This window comes from Schistocerca serialis, chromosome 4, assembly GCF_023864345.2.
Source record: "Schistocerca serialis cubense isolate TAMUIC-IGC-003099 chromosome 4, iqSchSeri2.2, whole genome shotgun sequence".
Lineage (NCBI taxonomy): Eukaryota > Metazoa > Arthropoda > Insecta > Orthoptera > Acrididae > Schistocerca > Schistocerca serialis.
The window spans coordinates 700,139,957-700,151,763 of record NC_064641.1 but is presented as its reverse complement, the minus strand read 5'-3'; the positions used below and the strand labels follow the sequence as shown (position 1 = coordinate 700,151,763).

Genomic DNA, 11,807 nt, shown 5'->3' with positions numbered 1-11,807 from the left:
CATTGACTGGCCTTATTACACCACCGGATTAGTTGGATACTTAAAAATTGTAAAACTGGCCTTTTGTATAAATTTTCCCTAATAGTTTTTTGAATTTTAACAGCATAAAATAAACAATTATGTCGTTATATTCGTCAGGTCTTCTGACTACGAAACTGCTGTTTTTGTAGCGGTTAAGTTTGGACCGAATTGTCAACGTAATTAGTTCTAGCGTAATGGTTAAAGTCTTTTTCATCCGTTGGCCTCAAGGCACGTTTAAGTTAATAATGTTAACAAATAGCCAGCTATGCTGGTGGTACAATAACCCAATCAATAGAGATAAAAAAAGGACGAATATTGGGAACAGTCTGTCTAGCCGGAAATTTTCCTACAGTGGTAGGAGGGACTGCCACGAACATCATGTAGAAATCCTGAAACCGTGGCCTCCATCGAAAACGTATCCCAGTAGGAAATTTAGTTACATTAATTTTTTTGCAAAAAGGTCCTGTTCATTTGTTTTTCTATGGGAGTAATGGTTTGCGCGTAGCGAGAGAGGGAATATAAAAATCTCTCGCGTGGTTTTTGAGGGCTAGGTACGGCATTACATGTTGCATGAAACGATATTGGTAGGGGCAGCTCACTCACCCTGTATATTTTCCTTAACGCCTCACGTGCCCTGAAAGCTACAATAGGCATTCAGTCTCGCGAAGGTCAGAAGTCATGATGTTTCGGCTCATTAGCGTAGGCTGACCGAGAAACAACTGGCTTCAATGAAGATGGAACAGGCTATAACCCTACTCCATGAAGCGAAGAAGAATGGCGACCATAGCATGCACCGGCTTTTGGGTTTATCCACGGGCACACACACTTCTATGTCTGCATCACGCGAGTGTTCGGCGGGCGCCCTCCACCGCAAACCTGTTTATTCCAGCCAGAATCGATCCGAGCAGATGCGCGAGGATACTTGTAACTCCACTCTGATTGGTTTACGAAACTCATTTAAACAGTTAATTGTCCTCTAACACCACGGCAGAACCGCAACCACCATTTCACCAGAATTACTGGGTGTAGACGAAAACGGTAACTTTGTAAGAAAACTACTGAAGGACTTCAATTGAGATTTTCAGACATTTCGCTCGTCGCACAAACATCTTGTAATCTTATGCTGATAGCATCGCTGCGCCAACACATTTACTACTGTCACTACTATTAATACCAGTATTTAATTAGCTCTATATTCATTTCCAATAATTTTGATACTGATTTCAACGTCAACATATTCAAAAATGAGATAAACAGAAATAAATGATCTACAATTAGAGGAGCAAAAAGAGGAAAATGTTTCTGTAAAAGTCGTTTTTATCTTCTGGGAGACCATTTTGGCACAGTTTCCTTACCGAGCGAGGTGGCGCAGTGATCAGCAGACTGGATTCGCATTCGAGAGGGCGACGGTTCAAACCTGCATCCAGCAGTCCTGATCTTGGTTTTCCATGATGTCCCTAAATCACTTCAGACAAATGCCGGGATGGTTCCTTTGAAACAGCGCTGCCGACTTCCTTCCCCATTCTTCCCTAATCCGATGACGGATGACCTCGCTGTTTGGTCCCCTCTCCCGTATCAACCAGCCAACGAACCATCATCCACTTTGTCCGCATGTTGCGACATAAAGTCGTGATGGAGATCTGCGACCATTATGTAAAGACATACTCAGAATACACATAAGGAAGTTAAGGTACCAAAAAACGTGTTAGTATCACATGAAAACGAGTAAAACATGGCCCAATATTGTTCAAATTAAGAAAGATTTCATTGCAATATTATTCAATTTTTGTGAATGAACGTCTTGGGAGTTGGCTTCGTTTTGTGTCTGACAGTACGACAGATCGTTTGCTCTCATGAATTAGCTAACTATCTAAACCTATGTCCTGGAATTTGTGACCGTGAAGAGTTGCCGGGTGGATAAACTGCGGTGCCTGTCCAAGGGGGAACATAAGAAATAATTCATCCACTTTGTCAGCATGTTCTCAATATATTGAGACCCCAGTATCCTACGATTGGTTGTATCTTGGCTTTATGGCTTCGACTGCATTAGTTCTGCACTGGTTTTGCGTAGATGCAAAGTCAATGAGGAGGAGCTTTTGCATTTTGGCATTATTCCAACCTACACATTATTAATGTTTCGTCCAGTGATATCATTTAAAGTTGGTACTCGTATACCTTGCTCCACAATTCCAATCTGCATTATGAAGAAACATTGCACTACACTCAGGAGGTCGTGTATCCTTTGTATTCTACGCCACTCTGATATTACGCAAAGTCAGTTAGTTTCTCGACCACCATTAACTCGAAGATTCCTTCGTAAAGAAGGGAACATATCCATATATGCAGGACCCTACTATTGGAGGTCTGATGCATTCCTCATTTCCCTGCATTGTTATCATATTATCCCTTATATCGAATGCTGTGCACTTTGCTTTCAAATTGGATCAGTCAATGCGGTACTTGGTTGTCAGCACTGTAACAGAAGTCCGTAGTGAATTGATTCTGATGGATCACTAGCTGATTTCGCGCATATGGAATAATAGCAATGTCTCAGCTTCAGGACCCAGTTGTGGACCACTCTCTTGTAGCACTCGTGCCTTACCTGCAATGTTCTGCATCTTGACTGCCAGATTTATTGATCCCAGCAAACTTCACATAGACTGGCATGTAGAGTAGAAGCTTACATGATGAGGTCAGCACAAATGTTTCTCACAAGTACATCAGATGGATTTTTGCAAACTTCATTTATGCTGAACTAAATATTTTACTGCAAAAAATGTCACTTAAGCACTTTATACTATGAAGGAAGCAGTTACATATCATGAAAAGTATGTAACCCTCGATTAATATTTATTTACGATTTATAACTGTTTACGAACTCTGCATATGATCTGTGAATATTGTATTTCTTTCCATGTGAAAGTGATATACTGATTCCTGTTAGCTCACAGCTCACCGAAAAGCTCGTAATATACACACTCTTGCCCTTAAGTGTGAGAGACAGAATACGCACCCTAGCTTCTTTCTTTAGCAGTAGGCATTTGTTATGCTATTTAACCTTCCATTCCCCGATTACCACATTTTAAAAAGTGTCGTCAAATAAACGAGAATGGTTTCCTAATTTATATGTTGAAATCTAAGGTCCTTAGTTAATGAAAAAGGTTAACGTCGTTGTCTTCGGTGCTGCATGACCCGGATTCAATTCCCAGTAAGTAAGTTTGGAAATGGGGTACCCTCAGCCTCGTGAGGCCGAATGAGGAGATGCTTTAATAAAGAAGCAGTGGCAAAATCATAATTTTTCTACTGGCAATGAAGGCTGGAGAGATGGGCAGTACCTCCCACCCATGGTTCCTCGTTCTGCCTTGTATTTAATGAACTTTTGTGAGTAAAAACTGTGGTAACTGATCGAACGACTCCATAGAGTAGAGTAAACACGTTGAAATCTTTTGTAGATTGTTTCTTTACCTTGCGTTGGGGTGGAAGACCTCTGACCGCTTTCAGTATTCAACATTGAGCAATATGAGACTGAAGAATTCTTACGTGATACTAAATTAAGTAAATATGAAAAGATGCCACTGCCTTGAGAAAACTCAAATGCTTCTTGATGAACACCGTAACATGTATTGATGATCCACCATGGTCAGTGGGTTTGGATGTTAATATACAATGCGATTCTTATAAACGTCTAAAATCCCCTGACGTGACGTAGATGACGCTAACTAATTTAAAACAAGATACATGGGGCCGCAAATGTAGGGAAACACCCCAAAAGTGGATGACAACTGTTGAACACATGACGTCACCAGATGCCGTATCTTGCCGCACGTGCAGCGGTGCAACCATGGGTCTATTGCACCTGGTAATCCAAACGCAAGTCAAGAATTCAAGTCGGCGTGGCTCTGGGCCTGACTTCAGAACATGAGGCTCAGGGTTAGAGTCTTGTGTCTGGCAGGAAGTCTTTTTGCGTTAGGAACTTGTGTGTTTATGTCGAGACAAAATTTATTACCTTATTTACGGTCTCGTGGTCTCCGCTGGTTAACTGCAAAGCACAGTACCACGAAAATCTATCGATACGCGCCACAAGTAAATGCGTATAACTCCAGAGTTGCACCGCTACCAGTAAATGATCTAAGAGTTCTTTGCTAAACAAAAGAAGGGACAAAAGGAAACAAAAAATAATAGCAGCTTTTGCTTGGCTACAGTGAGGACAATAATTTCGTAACTTCTACGTTTACACCAGATCTCATTCAGAAAAAACGCGTTCGGAAACAGAACAGGGTAGTGGAGCGATGTGTATCGCTGCCTCCTTTCTGCGAGGGTAAGATCGACTAGCCCAATCGCTGCACGAGTGGAGAGGCACGTCATCTGGTGACGTCACATGTTCAACACTTGCATACACTCTTAGGGTATTTCCCTACATTTGCGGACCTTTGTGTCTTGTATTAAACTACTAGTCTCAGAGTCATCTTCATCTACGTCGCTTCGGGTTTTGTTAAAAGTTTATAAGAATCACGCTATCTAATCGTTTCGAGCTTATGGTGATGATGATGATGATGTTGGGATTGTGGGGCGCTCAACTGCGCGGTTATCAGCGCCCGTGCAAAGTCCCAACCTTTTCTCAGTCCAATCTTGCCACGTGCATGAATGATGATGAAATGAGGAGGACAACACAAACACCCAGTCATCTCGAGGCAGGTGAAAATCCCTTACCCCGGCGGGAATCGAACCCGCGACCCCGTGTTCGGGAAGCGACAACGCGACCGCGAGACCACGAGCTGCGGACTTCGAGCTTATGGTATTTAATTTACATTTATATAATAATAAAAAGGAAAACATTAACTGAAAAAAATCTTAGTATTACATGCTGTTGGTTTTGTGGCTCTGTGTTACTTTCAGTACAGATGATAGTTTGCTCCAGTTTTTCATCTGCAATTAATCAAGAGTTTTCAGTTTCCAATTATTGGACCTAAAATAAAATATTTTTTTTTCCACATAGCTAATGTTAGAATACAATACTACCGTTATCATATTATGTTCTGCTGTCAATAAATGCTATTGTTATTACGTTCCGCTGTCAATAAAGATTCATTACTTTATTCTTTAACTGTCATTTTTTATGTTAAAGTACTAGTATTCGAAAATGTTTTGGGTATGTGGCGACTACAAATGATATAAATTGGTGGGGGGTAGGGGAGAGGAGGGGAAGGAGGGGTGTGTGTGTGTGTGTGTGTGTTTGTGGGTGTGTGGGTGTGTGGGTGTGTGTGTGTGTGTGGGTGGGTGTGGGTGTGTGGGGGTGGGGGTGGGTGTGGGTGTTGGTGGGTGTGGGTGTGGGTGTGGGTGTTGGTGTGTGTGTGTGTGTGTGTGTGTGTGGGGGGGGGGGGGTGTGAGGGGAGGGTGTGAGGGTGGGGGGAGGGTGTGGGGGGGCGTGTTTGTGGAGGGTGGGGTGGGCACGTGTGTGGGGGGTGGGGGTTGTGTGTGGGTGTGTGTCTGTGTGTGTGTGTGTGTGTGTGTGTGTGTGTGTGTGTGTGTGGGGTGGGGGTGGGGGTGTGTGTGGAGCTGTGTGTGTGTGTGTGTGTGTGTGTGTGTGTGTGTGTGTGTGTAGAGTTAACTTTATATTGATTCCGCGTTCTCATGCCTCTAGAATGGATGTAAACTATGCTGCTTAACACGCACTCTTTCGCTGTTTGTTGGATATTCATTTGTTGCAGCATACTGTTTTGTCTATTCTGGACGCCAAGTTCGTATTTTATAATAACATTGGGTTTTTGTACGTGCGTGTGTGCTTTTTATTTTCAGTTCTACAGCCTTTGCTATGAGTTATGTATTTATTGATTTTATCGTCAATACGTGGACAAATCCTCTTACTGTAACATCTCAACAATGTGTGGAGCTGCCAGAAACGACATGTGTTTTTCTCTATTTCTTTATTTTTAATTGGTTTTCGAGACGTGTCATTCAGCCATCTTCATAGTGAAATATCATTTACGACGATACGAACGTAATGATAGCACAATACTCGGTCCCCAAGCGCAGAAAATCTCCAACCCGGCCAGGGATTCAACCCGGGCCCCTTCGATTACAAATCCACCGCGCTGACCGCGCAGCTTCCGATGTGAACGACATTTGGTTCGGATTCCACGCTAAATTGTAGACACCCTATCGGGATGCATAACTAGGGTAGGCTAGGAACACGCAGGCCTGATTGAAAGACCAGTTTGTGAAAGAGTTGCCCCAGGCCACTGAGCCGAAAATTTTTTTTATTATTTATATACAGTGTTAAGTTTGTACGGAATCTTCAGAGCGCAAATCCTTCTCGCACTTATCCGGTTTTTTGAACGTACCTCTCGAACGTTAAGATGAGAAGGTGAAGGGTCAACTACATCGGAAACAAATAACTAAAAATCATTTTTGAACGTGAATAGGATCTCAGGAGCCGCATTCAGCACCCTTCTAACACGTGAATCGTACAAATGTCTGTTGGTTTTGTGACTCCCTGTAGGGATGTGGTGCTCGCGCAGCGTTTCCGGACGCGGCCGCTAGAGGGTGGCCAGGGAGTAGGGGTGGGGGGAGCGCGGGCCCTGACCCCGCTACAGCCTTGACCCAGTAGCCCGGGACGCCCCTCCGCCTTTGCCTCCCACGCCCACACCCCCTGCCGCTGCTCTGCTCCCTTGGCACAACTCGGCTGCCACTCCGACAGGAGGCGCAGAGCGCGTTCGCCCGCCTGAGGTCGGCCACGAATTACATCCGCCTCGCGCGCCGCGCCGCTCCCATCCTTTCTGCTGGAGTGGGTCACGCGCCGCGTTTCGCTATAAGGCGCAGAGGGCGGGCCACAGAATAACGCCACAATGGAGGCTGTGTGGAAGCTCCGTCCCCGAGCCCGAATTTACGAGCGCGAATGTGCCTCGCCAATCCTTCAGGGAATTCAAACGTGAGATGAAAGCGAAGTTCATTTCTCTGTTTCTTTTTAACCGAGCACTACTCGTTCAGGCTCTGATACGCAATGTGGCTCATTTTCAGTACTGTTGTTTCCAATTTTAATGCCTCACAAAAATCTAAACAATAAGTCTACAGTGAAGGAAATAAGGATTCTTGATTCAGTTTGCATCTACATCAAGCTCAATTCTCCCTCTCCCCCCCTCCCTCCCTCCCTCCCTCCCTCTCTCTCTCTCTCTCTCTCCCCCTCCCTCTCACCCCCCCCCCCCCCCCCGCGTCTCTCTCTCTCTCTCTCTCTCTTTTCTCCGTGACCCTTAGACTGTCTCTTGCCTCTCAATAGTTGCTCACCGTGCTACAAATTACAGGAGACGAAACTCAAATTACGGAAAATGATTTTCGTTGTCGTGTTAACATGCCAGAGCGAATCGATTTTGCTACCCTGACCACACACGAGAGTAACGTCATAGGATAGCGATTAGCAATATGCACATATCTAGATTGCGGTGGCATCGCTTACACAAGGTATAAAAGGGCAGTGCATTGGCGAAGCTGTCATTTCAAAAAAAAAAAAAAATTGCCGATTGGGAGTCTTTCAGTTGGCTGCCAATTCGACGACTTGTGTGTCCTGATCTACCCATGTTATGCAGACGGAGAAAGGGAAGCTACAGTTTCAATATGTTCAAATGTGTGTGAAATCTTATGGGACTTAACTGCTAAGGTCATCAGTCCTTAAGCTTACACACTACTTAACCTAAATTATCCTAAAGACAAACACACACACCCACGCCCGAGGGAGGACTCGAACCTCCGCCGGGACCAGCCGCACAGTCCATGACTGCAGCGCCATTACACCGCTCGGCTAATACCGCGCGGCTGTCACTTCCCCTCAGGCGATTCATATGAAAAAGTTTTCAACGTAACTACCGCCACACGACAGGAATTAACAGACTTTGAACGCGGGATCGTAGATGTAGTTAGACGCATGGGATATTCCATTTCGGAAACCATTAGGGAATTCAATATTCCGAAATCAATATTGTACCAAGAATACCAAATTTCAGGTGTTATTGTCCTCACTATAGCCTCTCACCACCGACAACACGGTGATCGGTGGCCTTCACTTGACGACAGCAGCGTTTGTGGAGAGTTGTTAGTGCTAAGAGACAAGCAACTCTGCGTGAAATTACAGCAGAAATAAATTTGGGATGTACGACAAACGTATCCGTTACGACAGTGCGACGAAACTTGGCGTTAATGGGCTACGCAGAAAATGACCGACGCGAGTGCCTTTGGTAACACATCGCCTGCAGCGCCTCTCCTGGGTTCGTGACCATACCGTTTGGTACACCTGGAAAACCGTTTCCTAGTCAGATGAGTCCCGATTTTACTTGGTAAGAGCTGATAGTAGGGTAAGCTCGGCGCAGACCCCACGAAGCCATGGACCCAAGTTGTCAACAAGGTACTCTTTAAGCTTGTGGTGGTTCCGTAATGGTATGATCTGTGTTTACATGGAACGGACTGGGTCCTCTGGTCCTACTGAACCGTTAATCAACTGTAAATGGTTATGTTCGGCTACCTGGTTCATAGACTTCATGTTTCCAAACAATGATGCAATTTTTATGGATGACATGCGCGATGTCACCAGACCGCAATTGTTTGCGGCTGACTAGACGAACACGAGAATTCGAGCGAATGATTTGTCCTCCTAGATTGCCCGAAATGGGGCATAATCGAAACGTAAGTTCATGCACAAAATGCTGTACTTGCAATACTTCCGCAGTACAAATGTTCAAATGTGTGTGAAATCTTATGGGACTTAACTGCTAAGGTCATCAGTCCCGAAGCTTACACACTACTTAACCTAAATTATCCTAAGGACAAACAAACACACACACACACACACACCCATACCCGAGGAAGGACTCGAACCTCCGCCGGGACCTTCCGCATTTACGGGTGGTTATAGGGGCAGCAATGCTCAGAATTTCTGCTGGGGACTTACGGCTTCTTGAGTCCATGCCACTTCGAGCTGCTGTACTACACAGGACAAGTTCCACACGATGTTATGAAGAACCCATTGACTTTTGCCGGCCGGGGTGGTCGAGCGGTTCTAGGCGCTACAGTCTGGAACCACGCGACCGCTACGGTCGCAGGTACGAATCCTGCCTCGGGCATGGATGTGTGTGATGTCCTTAGGTTAGTTAGGTTTAAGCAGTTTTAAGTTCTAGGGGACTGATGACCGAAGAACTTAAGTCCCATAGTGCTCAGAGCCATTTGAAACCCTTGACTTTTGTCCCTCAGTTACTTTACGCGTGAGATGCCTGTAAATTAGCTTTTCCGATTTCGTTATCAAGTTGAAGTTAACGGTAGCCTCGTAATATTTTCAGTAAATGGGACTTCGATTTCCTTACGAACAACAGTAGACTTTTGCGTGGAAATGTATGAAAGTCTTGCATACGTCTGTTAATGCGTGCTAAACTGTTTCGTTAGATCCATCTAGATAACCCATGTTGTCTAAAGAAAGAGTGAAGTGATGTGTGGTGAGATATTATTGCGCTCCAACATTCTGGAGAACTCAAGTATCTACAAAATGTCCAAATGAATAGTTACATACCTATCTTTGTACACAGAATTAGCGATTGTTTTTCCTCACCAGCCATTAATTTTGGGAGACAGCCTTTACCAATAAGAGAGAGCAGGTATAGTAGTTTACAAATAAGGCCCTTAGGAAGGTTTAGTGTCGTTGTCAAGTAATTTGATTTTGCCAATTCAGTAAGTCTACTCGCATTTGTGTATATCTTCCCATCTAACGAAGAGTGAATGTGATTACCTTTATTTCAGTATAGAAAATGTTTAACTTCCTTGTAAAATAAAAATTTCTTCCTCTCTTTCACTCCACTAACTTCGTCTATATTAAGCAATATTTTAGAAACTAAATAGCGACACAGCAACCCAGTCATGACTCCAATGCGACAGAGCGTTTACGTGGAGCCGAAAACCGGTTGTGAACGCTGAAATCCAGCGACCAAACCCGCTATTCCAGGATCGATACTGAGGTGTTAATTAAATACCTACAAGCAATACTGGGAGATTACTTTACGAAAACCAGACTTCAGATCACCTGTAATGTTAGTGACTCCTGACACGCCCGCCACCAGCTCCTCATGCTGCCTCGATAACTAGCCCGGGGAAGTCACCCCAACGAAGAGTAGGTTTAGCCACCAGGCAGAAATGAGAACCGTCGACCAGTGACCGCAGGACTTCATACTGATGCGTCGCCATCGAAATGAGTATCGTCCCACAGTCGGAGTTGGCCAGACCTGCCCGTTGTCAAAATCGGGCATGGTGGCCTCGCGATAAAGAAATCGCGATGTCGCCGGACAGAATTCCGGTCAGAGGGTGGAAATTTTCAGTCTCTTTTAATTTTGCTTCACAGCAAGAGGAGATGCTGGGAGCGGCAAGTGCTTCGGATACCACATTAAACTGTAGATTCCCTTTTTCTGTTTCGTAACATGGGTAGATCAGCGACACACAAGTCGCCGAATTGGCATCCAATTGAGACTCCCACCCGGCAATTCAGCTACAGAAAATCATTATCATACCCATTAACGAGGACAAATTACCCTATTTTCTAAGCCAGTACCTATCGACATGTGGCAGTCTTGTAGAGGAGAGCTCTCACCGTTTTTGACGATTTCCCGCTATAATCACTTTCATTTTACCTCATCTGCACATATTTCTGCTGCCAACGTACGCCCAATACCTATTTGCGTGATACTGGGTCGTCCATAGATAGCTTCATCAGTTAAGGCGGTAGGGCTATCGGATACTATCAAATACCCATCAAGCCACTGTGCCTGCCTTCAGAGCCTACACTGAAAATATTCGCTAAATTATGTAGCGAGTGTAATTTTTCGGAATGGAATTTCGTCACAATTAAAGAACTGTTTGTAGAGTTTAGACACGAATACAATTTCCTGCATATAGATTTATTTTAGAAATAAAATCCATTGACTGAATAGTCCTTCATGTGCCATATCCTTTTTAGCACTAACACGTTACTATACACTAGGGCATAAGAAAAAATTTTTAAGATGCATGCTTATTTTTTTCATACCGATATATTCTGTTAACTAATTGCATTGTTTTGTATTTCCTTGAATTTATGTATAGATATTAAGTAGTTTTATATTGGGGTCTTGACAATCGCTGTATAGGAATTTAAAAAAAAGAAAATGGTTCAAATGGCTCTGAGCACTATGGGACTTAACTTCTGAGGTCATCAGTCCCCTAGAACTTAGAACTACTTAAACCTAACTAACCTAAGGGCATCACACACATCCATGCCCGAGGCAGGATTCGAACCTGCGACCGTAGCAGTTGCGCGGTTCCGGACTGTAGCGCCTAGAACCGCTTTTCCCCCCCCTCATTTTGTTAGATATTGGTCGGCGCATTTGTTCGGTGCAGATGTCCCATGACAACTGTTCAAGTTCAGTGTTGAGCCGTTTTTCTTTTTTTCTGTTACAGAGGGCAGCTAACTCTCTGACCGAACACGCTGAGCAACCGTGCCGGCGAAACGTTCCGCCACCGCGGCCAACTGTATAGGAATTGAAAAGCAGTAATGTTACTCATAGAAACGATGTAGATAAGACGGAGGGAAGACCCACTGTGAGTGATTCTATGTCTTGGAAAATTAATAGGCAACACAAACTCTACAGCGTATTGCAAATATTGAGGGGAGTCATGTGTGCGCTGTATAAGTATTCTGTGTGCATGATACGGTCGTCGAAAACGACTAAACATCACTTCATTGCCTCCAATTAAAGTATTGATTTAGTATTGTAGCGCATGAG

The 11,807-nt window shown here is 44.2% G+C and overlaps 1 pseudogene; it reads left to right on the top strand.

The window, feature by feature from the left end:
- Positions 1–851: 851 nt before the first annotated feature.
- LOC126474701 (JNK1/MAPK8-associated membrane protein-like) lies at positions 852–2,697 on the top strand (annotated as a pseudogene).
- Positions 2,698–11,807: the final 9,110 nt, after the last annotated feature.